Source organism: Phyllostomus hastatus, unplaced genomic scaffold (assembly GCF_019186645.2).
Source record: "Phyllostomus hastatus isolate PE091 unplaced genomic scaffold, TTU_PhHast_1.1 phas_contig_38, whole genome shotgun sequence".
NCBI classification, from domain to species: domain Eukaryota; kingdom Metazoa; phylum Chordata; class Mammalia; order Chiroptera; family Phyllostomidae; genus Phyllostomus; species Phyllostomus hastatus.
The window spans coordinates 21806896-21822157 of NW_025333869.1; positions in this window are offsets into that span (position 1 = coordinate 21806896).

Genomic DNA, 15262 nt, shown 5'->3' on the forward strand with positions numbered 1-15262 from the left:
GGAGAATAATTTGGAAATGAGGTTGGGGTTAGTCCTTGCATTCTCCTAGTATGTAGGTCTTATCCCTGAATGCAGCCACCATCAGTGACCTGCATATTCGGTCCACATCTCCTGGATCTCCCAAGCAGGTGCCTTCATAGGCCTAGCGCCTGATCACGAGGAGGACATGAGGGGTGTCCACCGCTGCATGACCCAAAGGAGGTCCATGCAAAATGAGTCTCACTTCTTCTAAGAAGTTGCTCTGCTTTCCTGTAAGGACTATGTGACATTTGTAATTAACTGTGTTTCTTATTTTCCTTTTTGCTTTGACCTCCTGGAAACCCAGAGCCAAATTTCAGTAATCACATAAAACTTTATGTACTTATCTACTCACTATTTTTTCCTTTCATCTTTATAGTCTTTTATATAACTCCTGGACCTTTAATTGTAAAGATCTTGATTTTTAATCTTTGAGCTTTTTCTTTTCTTGTTTTGCTGAGGTTTCTTATTTTTGTTGATACCCTTGAAAGTCACCTCATTTTTTTTATTGCAGAATGAGAATGAACATTAGAAGACTTTTGGAAGATGCTTCTCAGACATGACCCTTTCTGTGCTAAGGCCTGCTTTGCCCTTCCTCTGTTGATGGGGATAGGGTTGAAGGGTGCTGTGGAGATGACAGAAGCAAGTGGGGTTGGGACAGCAGGTGGCCTGACTGGAGAGATTTGCAGTTCAAGGACATAGGGCCAAAATTCATTTGAAATACCTGGGCTCCCTTGAAATGAGGTGTGGGGGCTGCTAGGGTGCTTTTAGTGAGGCCCACTGCCTCAACTCGGAGTTTAATGGGCTTTTTCTAAGCCTGAAAAGTACCTCGTATCCTAACAGCACCACCATTCCTGGGATTAGCTTGGAAACCAACAAGGCCAGCTTGGGACTTGGCAATGCTTTCAGCATCAGAGTCAGGAAGGACCTGGGCCTTCCACTAAATAAGGGACAGGGGTGGCAGCCCCTAGAACCCAGGAGGTTAGATGCTGTCCTGTCACCTACATGAGGAATGGCTGTGATAAAATAATAACCAGGAACAGTAGGTGACCCAGTTTGAACAAAGGGGCTGAGGATCGATGCTTTGCAGCCGCTGCCTGCTTTGTGGGTCCTTTCGCTACAACATTATATATTATATGCAAATCTCGGCACAAACTTAAGGCCGCTTTTCATGTCAAGTGGCTTCTTTGAGCCTATATGTTATATTTTACAGATCTTGGACAGTAACATTTTTCTTTTTAGTGCAAAGTTGCTCAAGGTTCATCTGAGACTCTTTTAAATTGCTGCTTTCAGAGAAATAACAATGTAAAATGACACGATGATGTATGGCCCCATCCTGCCAACCAGGGCTGCAGCAGCCGCAAACACCGCCAAACCTCAGGGAATGAAGCAGTCTCCGGAGCGCCATTGTGCAATTGTCCTAACCGGATCATTTTTAATTAGTTGCAATTAATTTCAAGTGACAGCGTCCTGAAATATCAAGTCAGAGAAGCTCTGGTGCTTGGGTGGGGTTATTAGGAACAGACGGCTGGTGAGAGAAAGGCCAGAGGGAGGTCTCATCGCAGGGCTTCCACCCACAACAAGACTTCCTGGGTAGGGGGTGGCGGGGGCTTTTCCCTAATGATGCAAATGTTCTGATTCCTTCTGGGCTGTGTATAAGCGCTGCCAGGTGGACTCTTATTACCCCCGTACCTGCAGACAAGTGTGTTCTAGCAAGTATCTTGCTTCACTAACACAAAGTGGTTCAGCCAGATAACATCTGTGTTAGTGTGGGAGAAGCAGACCCTGAGATGAGGATTCGGGCAGGTAGTTCATTTGGGAGGTGACCCCAGGAGTGGGGAAGTGAACCAGGGAAGGGAAGGAAACTGATAAGGGGTATGTTATTAAACAAGTTAGCTTTCTAGGTACTTGGAGCTCACTCCTGTGTGGAACTCCCAGGACAACCTAGAATGCACACCTCAGAGCTATTCCATCCATGGGACAAAGCAGCTGGGATGTTATACAGTGATCATCCAGGTCATTGGTGGAAGATGCTTCCAAACTGCTGTGTAAAGCTGCACCAGTCTTTGCAAAAGCTTTGGGGGGTAGGGGAAACCCTGCAAATGCTGGCAGCTGGAACAGGCTTCGAGCCATGCCAGAAAAAGAGCAAGGCAGTGGGGTGGTCACTGACAGTGTCTGCTATAACCTCAAAGTCCTCTTCCACTCCTAATATCTTACAATTCCTACAATCCCCCTTGGATCTCCCTCAAAGGCATTCACATGAGGAGAAACAGGCAGAGAAGGTTGATGTGCCCAGAGCCACAAGCCTTGCAGAGGAGTCAGGATGCCTGCCTCTTAGTGGCAGGCTCCCCAAACACCACCCCCCATCCAAGAACTGGGCTAAGCTGGACCATGCTATTGCGAGCCAGCTGGGTTTCTTTTGCTCCAGCCAGTGCTGACACTTGCACATGCTAGTGTCCCAGCAAACATCTCTAATTTTGATCTTAGCATCTTTTCTCCTGCATCTAGGTTTGGATTCAGAATTCTTCTCAACAGAATTGCTATCAAGCAATGGTAGATGCACAAGACATAAAACCAGAGAAAGTATCCCTCCTGAGCACCATGTCCTCCAATCAAAATGTTTTAGAGAGTACTGACTGCATAGAGACAGAGTCACTCCTTGTCCCCTACCTAGCTGATTCTTTGGGGTCAAGGGGCTAATCTCCACTTCTGATGCACTTACTAGTCTAAACAGTGGATTTAGAACCAGGATCAGGACACTTGACCTCCATTCCCTGGCTTCTCTGGGAAGAATAGGGGAGCACATATATCGCTGCCGCCGCCACCACCACCTCACTCCTCCTTCATGTGCCCAAAGCCATCCTTCATTGGTTTATCAGTAAGGAGGGAATGGGAGCTAATAAGACTTGGCCCTTTTCTTGGGAGTAATAACAGCCACAACAAACATTTAGTTTGTTGTGAGCACTTGTCATGTGCCATATACATACAATATTAACTCTTAATTTTTACAACCCAGATAAATATTATTATCACCATTTGGGGGGATGGGAACTAAAGCACAGAGAGGTTAAGTAACTTGCCTAAGGCTACCTAGCTACTCAATGGTCGGGCTAGGATACGAACTTGTTAGTCTGAATCTGGAACCCCAGTGATGAAGTCACCTGCCTGAGGAATTCTGACACCCACTGCACACCCCCGCCCCGAGTCTTGTTTCATGCTTCCCCTCGAAATGCACACACACTAAAAAGTCTTCTTTCCAAAAATGCAGCATGGGTCTGACCTAACCACTTCCCTTTTTTTCTTTCTTTAAAAAACATAGAGTATTGCATCCATTTGGGACCCCTTAAAATAACTGGAGACTCCAGCATTTTGCCTTCCTTCCAGGGCCCAGGCCCATTGGCTGCTGTTAAGCCCCAGGACCTTCATCAGGAGTGTGTGGTCGTCCTCTAGTTATCACTAGTACAGAGCCCACCTCCAGAAGTGCAAAGGTCCCCTTAGTCACCCTTCATGGTGCTATCATCCACTCACTTACGTAAACCCTGGCTCGCACTGGGCCAATCCTCCCATTCACAAAGGACGCCTCTTTGCTTCCACAACTCACCTTGAAATCACTGTCTCATGACATCAGATTTCCCCCCAGACCCCAACATGTCTTGCTTTGGACTTCCAGTCAGTTGTTTTTCAATACTCCCAGGCTGCTGGGGACTTGTTTTTTGGGGGCCTTGGTTTTTCAGTGATTTCCAATTAACTTTTTTCCCTAATCAATCAATCTTTACTTGACAAGGCTATTACAAAATTTCTGTCCTAGAGTCTGGGTTCTCTCCATTTTGCCCAGCCCTCTCATGCTACATGATGAGGTATTCTGGACTTTGCATTACTTTTCTGCAGATGCCCTTTCTCATGTTTTCCCAAGGGGCCCTGTCAGCCCTGGACTGGGGATCTTAGGTTAGTGCTCTTTTCTCCAGGGCCTGTCAGGGCCATAAAAGTGACCACTTCAAGTCTGTCTTTGGGGACCTTATGTATTTATCGGGACACTGTGACAACAGAGGGCTTCATATAAGGAGGAAGAGCAGCAGGTTTCGGGTGGGGCTGTGGGATTAAAGTGGCCAGAGGAGGCTTCCTACGGAAGTCAAGGCTGGAATTCTTTGCACCATAGCCCTCAGCCCATTAGACCCACAGCCTCTTTCCTCACCCAGTTTGTCACTCCCCATTACTCTCCCAGGATGGAAAGCAGAGATAATATAACCAACCTAGCCACATAATTTTTAAAAAGTCAATATATTGACCAAACTGTAATATAACAGAGAAGTCAAAGGAAAGAAACTTATCATAAAATAATACATAGTTCAATATGTAAATGCTCAGCAACAATGAAGATGTTGAATACTTATACCTAAATGTAAAGCCACATGATGGGACAGCTGTCAGTGCCTCCTGCCATGGCGTGCGGGTGTGTTGGTGATGTCAGGGCCATGAGTGATGTGCCCACATGAACAGCAGTTTCTGAAATGACACACAGTTCCTGGCAAGGTTCTGTGCAGAGCACAGGACAATTTCCTCCTCAATCATCACAGGAGTTTCATTCCTAGAAAATGTAGTGTATATTAAAACCATGCAAAAATACTCTGTGGTTACATGTAAAACTGAGCTACATTTTTAACTCAGCTCATTGTAAACAATTTTTTCCAACAGGATCACTGTCAAGCCCAGGACCTGCCCGGTGGTTGTGCAGGCTATGTTCATCACATACATGAATGGTGCCCCCTGGGGGTGTGGTGAACACAGCAACTTGCTTGGAATTTTCAAAGAGGGAGAATTCTTCGTGGCATGGGCATGTCCTACACATTGCTGTATGCAGAGAGCGCTCCTGGGTCCTCCACCCCCCACACACATACACTAAATGCCAGCACTGTGACAACAAAATACCCCCGCAAATGTCCAAACTCGCCTTTGGCAGCACAGCCCTGCTGAGAATCACTGCCTCAGAGCTAATGTGGCTCCAGCCTCTGCTACCAGCAGGCAGAGCCTCTTCTTGATGCCTCTTTATTGCCTCCTCCTTCATCTCTTCCTTCCCACTCCTGCCCCAGTCCTGCCCTTATGTCCTCATTCCTGGGCCAGCAGACACATCCACCTGGGCTCCCTGCTTCTGGCCTCAGCTAGGGCACCCTCCCAGCATTTCAATACAAAACCCTTGCTCTCTTTGCCACTGCATTCAGAATTCAACCCCATGCTAACAGTGCTTCTTGCTCTGACCACAACTTTTCACAGTAATCTTTCCCCTATCCCCCCTTCATTCTCCAAGCACTCCCATCTCCAAACCTTTGCTCCCACCACTCTCTTTCTCAGCCAAACCCCATCACGCATCCCACCGCCTCCCCCATGTCTGTCCTTAGAGCCACCTTATTTACCAGCCTTTCCAGAAGTGCATGGTCAGAAGCAATGTGCTGCTATGGTGTGTTACCTAGAACTCATAACACCTTTCTAGAGTGCTTTTCTACCTCTACATTAAAATCTCCCCAGAGCAGGGACCAGGACTTACTGCCCTTAGGGCCCCACATTGGAGATCCAAGGGACTCCAGGTTGGGTTGAGCATACGGCTAGCCTGGGAGGGGCACGGATTTATCAGTGGGCTGCTGGGAGCCATGGGGTTTCATGAGTGGAGACTGACTTAAAGTAGATTGCTCCAGTGAGGAGGGGCATGTGGTACTGGGGCAAAGATCAAGGCTGCTCCATCCAGCAGCAAGGAAGGATGACACCTTGGTTTCCCAAGTGAGACAGGAAATCAGAAGAAGCCCTGAACCCTCTCTGTCTAGCAGGTGGTCGGTACTACCACTTCCCACCAAAATCGGGGAGGAGTGGTCATGAGTTGTGGAGAGAGCACTGGCCTGGGAGTCCAAAAGCCTGGGTTTGAGTGACCAGCATTGCTGCCATACCTGCAGAAGTATATGATACCGGGTGGCCCACCTCACCAGGAGGTCCCCATGAGGAGGCAGTTAGCTAACTTGTCTCTGGGTAAATTAAATTCCCAGCATTTATTACTATTTGGGCTCAGTTTTAAAACATCAGTCTCACTAAATATCTTTTATGCCTCCTTCCTAATCTATAAACAATTTAGCAATACAGCTTACCATGCATCATGTTATTAGAGGCTGTATTATTACAGAATAATATCCTATATTATTATCCAAAGCAAGGTACCCTTTGCTCCATATGTGATCCTAACCTATGCCATGCTACTTATGTTCTGCACTTAGCCCCATCCAGGACAGAGCTTCCCTGTTCACCTCTGCCTCCATTGGCATCTCAGCAGGTGCCAGGGAGGGAGAGAAGATGAGGCCAGTGGGGCTTGTGCAAGGACTTTAGAGAACTCAGCCCAGTCTATCCTCCTGTCCACCAAGCTTCCTCTTTAGAAAGGTGCCTCCATATTCACCTCGCACATTATTCTAGAGGGTCCATCTCTCCTGTAACCTCAGAGCCTCCTCTACTGGGTTGCTGGGCTGCCATGGGAGGCTGAATGGGGCAGGCCAGACAGAAGAAAGGGTGTGTGTGCTCACGTGTGTTCATGCACTCTCCCAGATGTCACTGCTGCTGCTGCTGTGCTTTGGCAGGAAAGCAGATGTTTAAAGCCCTGTATGTAGCTTCATCACACCCAAGAGTGGGGACTTGCCCACGGGGATGGGTGGGGAGGGGCTTGCAGGGGTAGGGTGCATGCGGAATGCGGGAGGTGAAGAGGAAGGACTTTTGGCCATTTTGAACAAGACCAGGAAGAGGGAGCCCTGACTCCTAGCTGAAGCTGAGCAGTGGCCCCCACCCCCACACAGGGCCTGACTCTAATGTCTTCTGATGGAACAAATTGGTGAGCATGACTATTAGCTGGGTGACATCAAAAGGCATTAATCTCTGGTTCCCGAGCAGGACCAGCACCACATTAGTGCCTCGCACCCAGTCATTACTAAGACTTTAGCCCAAGGGTGTAATAAATGTTTTATGGCATGCAAACCAAGGTAATGGAATGCAAATCCCATAATATAGCCATACATTTATTTTCTAATGGAGCAAATGATGATGTATTTTATCTGAGAAGAGCTGCTGATAGAGTCTGCTTGGGAAATGCGAAGTTAGGAACCCAAATGTTGAGTGGGTGGCCTTGCTTGGTGGGGGCTTGGGGTAAGAGAGGGTGGGACCCATGTTGAGACTTCCTAGTGCTTGTTAAGCTTTAGTGCACAGTACCTTCCAAACAAGCCCATCACTCTTGTTCTCACGCCCCCAAATTCCCTCCTTTTGGGGCATATATCAAACATTCTGAGGCTTAATTACATCCCCTTTGCAGAGTGCCCCTCCTCCCTGGAGCCCCAACCCCCACCCAGAGCTGCATACCAATAAGCTACGCAGTTCATTCATATTGGCTTTCCAAAAATATGGCTGCATTAAGGTGTGAGATGTTAATGGGACCAAGGGGCGCAGGACTATTTCTTCAGCAGAGTTAGGACTTGGCACTGGTGTTGCTTTTATTAAGAGACCAACATCATTTACTTGCAGCCCTGGGGCTGGTGGGGAGGCCAGTTTGGATACTCAGGGAGGCTGCAGCGTTGGGCAGGGCTTCAGGTGACCTAGAGCCCCAGGTCATTCTGCTACTGCTTCAGGAAGCATTTTTGATTATTCCAGTTGGAAAAGAGCATGGGATTGCTTCTGCAGTCAGAGGGCCTCTTCATTCCCAAGGACCTCATTAGTGCCTTCTCTTGTCCTCCCCACACCCAAGCACAGTACCTGGCTGGGCAGGAGGTCATGGGCCTTATACTGATGTCAGAGAACCTGTTCTGTACCTAGACTTATAGGAACACCTGGAAGTTCAAGACCTGTCCCTGTTTTTAAGGTACTGCTAATCTAAATAACTAGGGAAAAGATAAATGCATCTGAAAGGAAATTATCAATGTCAGGAAATATATGGTTTAAGTATCACCTGAGTGATATATCTAAGGGACACAAGTTTTTTTGGTAAGATTTCCAAGGTGGAGCAGGAGGTCATCCATTAAGAAAAAGGGGAGGGAAGTGAAAATCACTGTTGGAGAAGAATCCTGGTGATGTTGCTGTGGGCTGGAGGTATTGACCCCTTAAAATTAAAAGGGCAGGACTGGGTTCTTCCCCCAAAGAGCTCCTAGTAGGTGCTCAATTCACATTGGATTTTTAAAATTTATTTTTATTGTACTTTTTGCTTTACCAGTTATCCCCCTTATACCCTCTTCCACCTCCACCCACATCACTCCCCCCTCAGTCACCACACTGTTGTCCATGGTCATGCACATTGGCTTTTAAACGTCCTGAAAACAGTGATTGTCCTCAGAAGGTTGGGACTAGATCTAGAATTGCCACTTTAATTCTTGGCAGTGCTTTTGATCTTCTAATATGCCCTCTTATTTTATAGAATAACATTAATACCCCTATAATTAATTGAGGAATTATATCAGCCTTGTGCTAAACACTTCATTATCTCATTGAATCTTGAAACGACCTTAAGAGGAAAGCACCTTTATAGTACCCACTGAGGAATAATAATGAGGAAACAAGTTTTAGAGTGGGTCTCACCCAAGTGAGTAAAAGCTGGGATTGTACCCAGATCTTTCTGCCTCTCGAGCTCATCCTACACAGTCTGCCCCTCAAAATCAAGGTAACAGAGGTCAGAGAAATAAAGAGCTGTGTTGAAGAACACACAAGTTGCTGTGGTCATAGGTGAGCATCTAGCTTCAGGCCACTGCTGTCTCTCTTGAACCACAGTGAGCAACCTTGGTTTTTATGTGCATTCATTATCCCAAGAGCAGTCTCCTCAGCTCTGAGTGCCTGACTCTCTGTCTGTGCTCAGGAACAATACCATCTCATCCTAAGATAAATCAAATCATGGATGAACACCAAAAAAGTGATAACCATTTATCTAGTGTCCCAAACGATCCTGAGCCCACCCTAACTGGAAGATTCTCCTTTGACTTATGAGTTGCACTGGGTTCTGCTCTGGTTTGACCTGGTAAAGCCCCAGAACCAGCCTTTATATAACATTATCTTTCAAGGCCCAGAGAATGAGCCAAGCCCACCTCTGGGGGAGGAAAGAGAGTAGTAGTCAACTCTGAACTCTTCAGGCTAGATCTGGAAACACAGATGTGAACACTCAGCAACCTGGACAGGGCTAGGTCTAGGATGAGGTGAGAGGAGCCTAGGGATGCAAGATTTAAGGAGGCATTCACTCTCAGAGTCATGCAAGTGCAGGCCTTAAAAAGAGTGTCTTAAAATTATGTACTCTAGGCACCTCTCTTGCCAGGGTCTGACCCTTAATTGTCCTGACTCTATCACAAACAGGAAAGTAGGAGTAAGCATATATCTCCTTGGCCCACCACTGAGTTCAAGGAGGAAAAGGATGACTTCCAATTGGTCCCTGTACCTAGAAAAATTGGGATTAGCAAGAGAAATTCTAAGGAAACTGATTTATGTAGAAGAAAAATGTGAACTGTTCACTAGCTCACTTAAGTGAAAGTTCAGGGGTTTTCAAGCCTTAGACAGGGCTGGATCCAGTCACCCAATGCCCTCAACAACCTTTTTCTTTCCATCTCTGAGCTCTGTTTCCCTTGAAATTCTTCCTTGTCACAGACTAGTTGAAGGTAGATGACGGGTCACATGGGCCTGGGATACACACACATAAAAGCCAATAGGTGCTTATCATGGTGCCAGAGACAGTATGGCCTGAAGCCATACCAAAGGTTCTCCTGTAGGAGGAAATGAAGTGATGGCTTTACTCTAAAGCTTAGGAAGCATTTCCCAAATGAGGGCAAGAGGGCAGCTAGCAGCTCCAGGCCCACTTCTGCCTAACCCCAATGGCAAACAGAGCTTCTCCTTCCCAGCAGTTGTAGCAATAACTTCCATTAGCCCAGCTCCTATCTCATGCTCATTACTGAACTGATCACCATGGCCAGGGAGCTGACCTGCTCTGATTGGCTAGTCAGATCTGATCGAATAGTCATGGGCTGATCCCTATGGACCCCAAGACATTCAGCCCCATTTGAAACCACACACAGACTTAGTGAAAGAGAGTGTATTCCCCAAAGGAGAATCTGGGTGCTCTTAGAGGAGGGATGAATGCTGGGCAGGCAAACTTAAGAGTGGTCAGTCAAGAGTGGGAGACTCTTCTAAAACCCTGGCTGCACCAGACCTTCTCTGGGGGCTCATAGCACCTGCTGCCCAAATCTGTATAACTTATGAGCATCTTCTGGAACTTTCTCCAGGCATGAAATGCTTCTTGCTCATCTTTGGCCACCAAAGCCCCCTAGGGACTGGCCAATGACTTGTGCATTACAGTCACTCAGTAAGAATTTGCTGACGTTATGAAAGAATGAATGAGGAGCTGCTCTGGGGCTGGGCCCCAGACTTTTATTAACTGCGAGGTTAAAAGCTATCGAGGGTCAGGGGCACCACAAAGGGGCAGAGGGAGTGAGTCAATTAACACCTGCCTTTTTATTTCCAAATCGAATTGTTGCATGAGGTTTGGGGATGATGTAACCACTCAGCAGTGGCGTCGGGGTAGGATTTATGAGCCATGGTATATGGAGCAATGGTTTGAGCAGGCAGCTGGTGAGAGGCACTTGCCCTGACTGCCCTTGCTTGGAAGTCTCCCTAAAATAACGGTTGTAAGACATGAAGGTACCTTGGCAATTATAAACCTGTAGCCTTGTACTCACGGTGGATTTGAATTGAGTCACTTTTTCCTAAGCTGGTTTAGAAGGGTGTCCAAGTCAGGCATGGTTTCATGCTAAAAAGGTAAAGAGTGGGAATGTTGGGGAGCAGAGGGGGAAGGGGTAGACAGATAGGTTAGCTTGGCTTTGGGTCCCAGGAATGGGCCCAGGACCCCATTGGAGACTTCTTAGGTTTTGTTTGCGTTTGAGCAGGAAGTGGTGTTAGCAACACAGAGAATCTATTTGTTAATGTCCACTCATTGTCTCCTACCTGAAATGTGCAGGATTAGCCTCTGGTGGAAGTTTCTGGTGTGGCTGGACTCACTGACCAATTCATGGCTTGCTGTAGGCTTGGAAAGGAAGGAAGAAGGCAGGCTTTCCCTCCAGCCCTTCCCACCAATGCTTGGGTCTGAATGATGGATTTTCAACTGGGTTATTAAATGCTGATTAAAGTACTAGAGAAAAGAACAGGAGAAAAAAACACATTGACTGTTGTACATACACACACTCTCCCACCCCAGGCCCCCCTTCTCTTTTCTCAAGCTGCCTCGAAGTTCGTTCCAACCCTCCATTGGAAATGCTATAAAAGGCCAGGTTAATTAAGTCCTATATATTACCAGCACAAACACTTCCAACTTTATTCCGGCGGCTCCATGAGTGAGGAGGAGGCCAGGCAAGGTCCAGGCAGCTCAGGGTAATAAAATAGAAGACTCAATTACCTTGTACATTTGCAGTTTTTATAAAATCATTTAAAGTTCTCCCAATGAAAGTCACAGTGAAGAAGGATTGGAATCCTGAAATCCAGTGGGAGCTGAGGGATTTTAGAGCAGCCATGGGTAAGAAAATCACGTTGGTCATCCCCCCATTTCTGGGCAGGGAGGCCCCCTCCACAGGGCAGCTCGAGGCAAATTATGGAGGAAGGAGAAAAGGAAGGGGACCCCCCAACCATGCATTGAGTGCCCACTGGGTTTGCACTACCACTATACTGCGACTTACATAACTCCTACAGGTAGGTATCTCCATTTACAGATGAGGAGACTAAGGCAGTAGAATGAGTCTTTGGTGCCCAGCCAAAGGAAACCACCTTCTAGAACCAGCTGTATTCTGATTCTTGTCCTCCCTTTAAGCTACCAGGCCTATCAACTGCACAGCACTGCTTCTGGAGTCCATAGGTCTGAATTCAAATTCCAGTTCCACCACTTCCTAGCTGTGTGCCCTTGAACAGAGTATTTAACCTCTCTGAGCCTTAATGAATAGTCTCCTCATCTGTGAAAACAATTTTAGGACCTTCCTCACAGCATTGTTAAGAGGATTAAATGTGACAGTGTATAAAATGCTCAGCCCAGAGCTTAGAGTATAATACTGATAGGTTATTATGATTATTTCAGTATCAACTTGTCATAGCCAGCTCATTACATCTTCAAAGGTGATATTAGTGAACCAGACATACTAGTCATACTCATGTGCTAAAGCAAAGGGTTAGACGAACTCTCGCAGCTTCTTCCTCTGCACCACAGTGACCTAATTCACAAATGGATTCTCCTACTTCTAAGTCTGACCAAAAAGCAAGGACATCTTTTCTACTGAGAAACCCTGTTTTTTCCCATGGTTACAACAAAAATAAGAGCTACATATAAGTAAAAGCAACTTTTTTTTTCAGTAAATAGAAACTGCTCAATATGCCTGCTCTTTCGGAAATGGGAGTATAAAACTTCAATTCAACAGCAGGCCCCAGTGGGAGAAATTATTCTCTGGACTGTAGCCACAATGACCCAGAACAATGTTTCCCAGAAGGCTGGAGAGAATTAAACCCAAAGTTCCCTCATCTTGATCAAATCTCTCAGGGCTTCAGAGGAGGACGTGGGTGGGGGTGGTGCTGAAAGGCTGTGCAGCTGGGCCGTGCTCAGGGAAGCAGCGCCTGGCATGCGGTTCACACTTTGATCACTCTGTGTTGCCAAATGAATGACATTACAAGTAACACCCTCAGCACCCTTGGGTCCTCCTGTTTGGAGAGAGAGTTTCCTCTGAGGTGGGCCCATGAGGCACACTGTATTTTCCAAATGTGGCCACAGCAATATTTCCAGTTCCACCTGCTTTTCTAGAACCTTGACACCCTGATCAAGAAATGGAGTCTATTTCTCCCCCTTGTGGAATTGGGGAGGACTTGGTGGCTACCTCAACAAGTGAAATGTCACAGATGTGATGCTACACAACCCAGAAAGTTATGTAATAAAAGGCAGTGCGGCTTTCCCCTGGCTCCGCTGCGCAGAAATCTAGCCACCATATTGTGAGGAAGCCAAAGGTATATGGTGAGGCCACATATAGAGATGCTGGCCAAAAGCCCCAGCTAAGGTCCCAGCCAACAGCCAGCACCAGCTCCCAAACACCGGAACTAGACCCCAAATGATTCCAGCCCCCAGTGCTTGAGTCACCTTCAGCCTTCAAATCTCCCAGATGAGGCCCAGGCATTGTAGAGCAAAAACAAGGCACCCTTGCTGAACCCTTTCTGAATTCCTGACCTACAGAGTATGTAATAGTGTCTGTAAGCATAACATGGTTGTTTTATACCACAAAGTTTGGGATTTTTAACTTAGCCACAGATAGCCAGAATAACCAACCATGTCTTTCCATGCTACATTCAATTCTAGGGGCTGCTAGGTGAGAGAGTCAGTGACCAACTGAAGAAACTCCGGAATATTGTAATCAGGGTGGGAGGGACCTGGAACTCTGACCTAGATGCAGAAGCCAGAGATGGGGGCCAGGATGGGGAGAGGATTCACTCAACATTTTCCTTTCTCTGAGGCAGGTATGAGCTTGTTCTGAGCAGTTGTGTGGTACAGCAGAAAGGAATAGGCTTGGGGTCAGATGGCCCTGGGCTCTACATTTCCTTCTTTCCCTCACTAATAGTCCACATCTCTGAGTCTCAAATGGTGATAATAATGACTCTCTTGCAGGAGGCTTATGTAGATTAAATAACATCAACATAGATGATTTGCTTGGCACATAGACCCTTCATAAATGTTCTCATAAAAGGTCTTTTGGTCACCCACTCAAACCTGCAAACAGGAGGTGTTTGTGGAAACAAAACTATAGGACATCTCTCCTGAGTTAAGGGTGGCAAGGAGGATTAAAACATAACTTTCCTTGTCTCAAGGTTTTAATGTAGGAATAGACATAAGGAGGTACATGTGGATCAAAGTCTCAGCTTTATAAATATTATAAATAGGAGCAAATGCCCAATAACTGCCAAAGGGACAGCTGCATTTGGGGGCTGGCATTTTCTCTGATAGATCTTTATTTTAATTTAATCTTTATTGTACGTTTCCATTAACAGTTAGCCCCCTTTTACTCCCCTCCCCCCAGAAATCACCATACTGTTGTCCATAAATCATTTTTCCTTCTTTCTCAATATCTCCAGCCCTAACCTCCCCTCCTTTAGCTGTCATCCTGCTCTCTATCTATAAATCTGTCTCTTTTGCTTGTTAGTTCAGTTGTTCCTTAGATTCCATATATGAGTGAAATCCTATGGTATTTGTCTTTCTCTGACTGGCTTATTTCATGTAGCATAATGTTCTCCAGGTCCATCCATACTGTTGCAAAGGGCAAAATTTTCTTCTTTTTTACAGCCAAGTAGAACCCCATTGTGTAAATGTACCATAGTTGTTTTATCCACTCACCTATTGGTGAATACTTGGGCTCCTTCCATATGTTAGCAATTGTAAATAACACTGCAATGAACATAGGGGTGCTTATGTTCTTTTGAATTAGTGTTCTGTGTTCCTTCAGATATATTCCCAGAAGTGAGATTACTGGGATGAAAGGCAGATCCATTTTTAATTTTTTTAGTTATCTCTACTCTGCTTTCCACAGTGGCTGCACCAGCCTGCATTCCCACCAACAGTGCAAAAGTCTTCCCCTTTCTCCACATCCTTATCAGCGTTTGTTGTTTGTTGATTTATTGCTGATAGCCATTCTGACAGGTGTGAGATGGTATTTCATTGTGATTTTACTTATGGAGTTCCCCTTTTTGTCAAACCCTCAAAATTATGAAGAGGGGTCACTTTATGTCCTCTTGTCTAGTGGCCACCGAGGTAGAATTTTGTCACCACTCCCGTGACAACCTGTGAGTAGACCTCAGGTCCATTTTCCTGGACCTCCTAGGGTGGAGGGGCAAAAGGATTCAGGGCATTAGCAAATTAGAACTGTTGCCTGAAACTCACCCAGAAAGTTCAAGGGAAGGCAAAATTCTTTCCCAGCCTAGGTTCCTACAGACAGCTCAGGTATTCCCCTTGTTGATTAGTTTGGGGCTGACCAAGCCATCTCCTCCACTCCTCTAGTATGTAACTTCTTCTGTACCTTCTTTCTTCGCCAGTTTCCCAAGTTGAGCAGGCTTTGTGACCTCACATGGCAATAGCATGCATGTTCCACTCTCATCTCTGTTGCTAGTTTAGTTCCCCACTGAGTAAACCAGCATCTAGCAGACAGGGGCATGGGCTGGGACCTGGAGATAAGGGAAGCTTATGGGACAGATG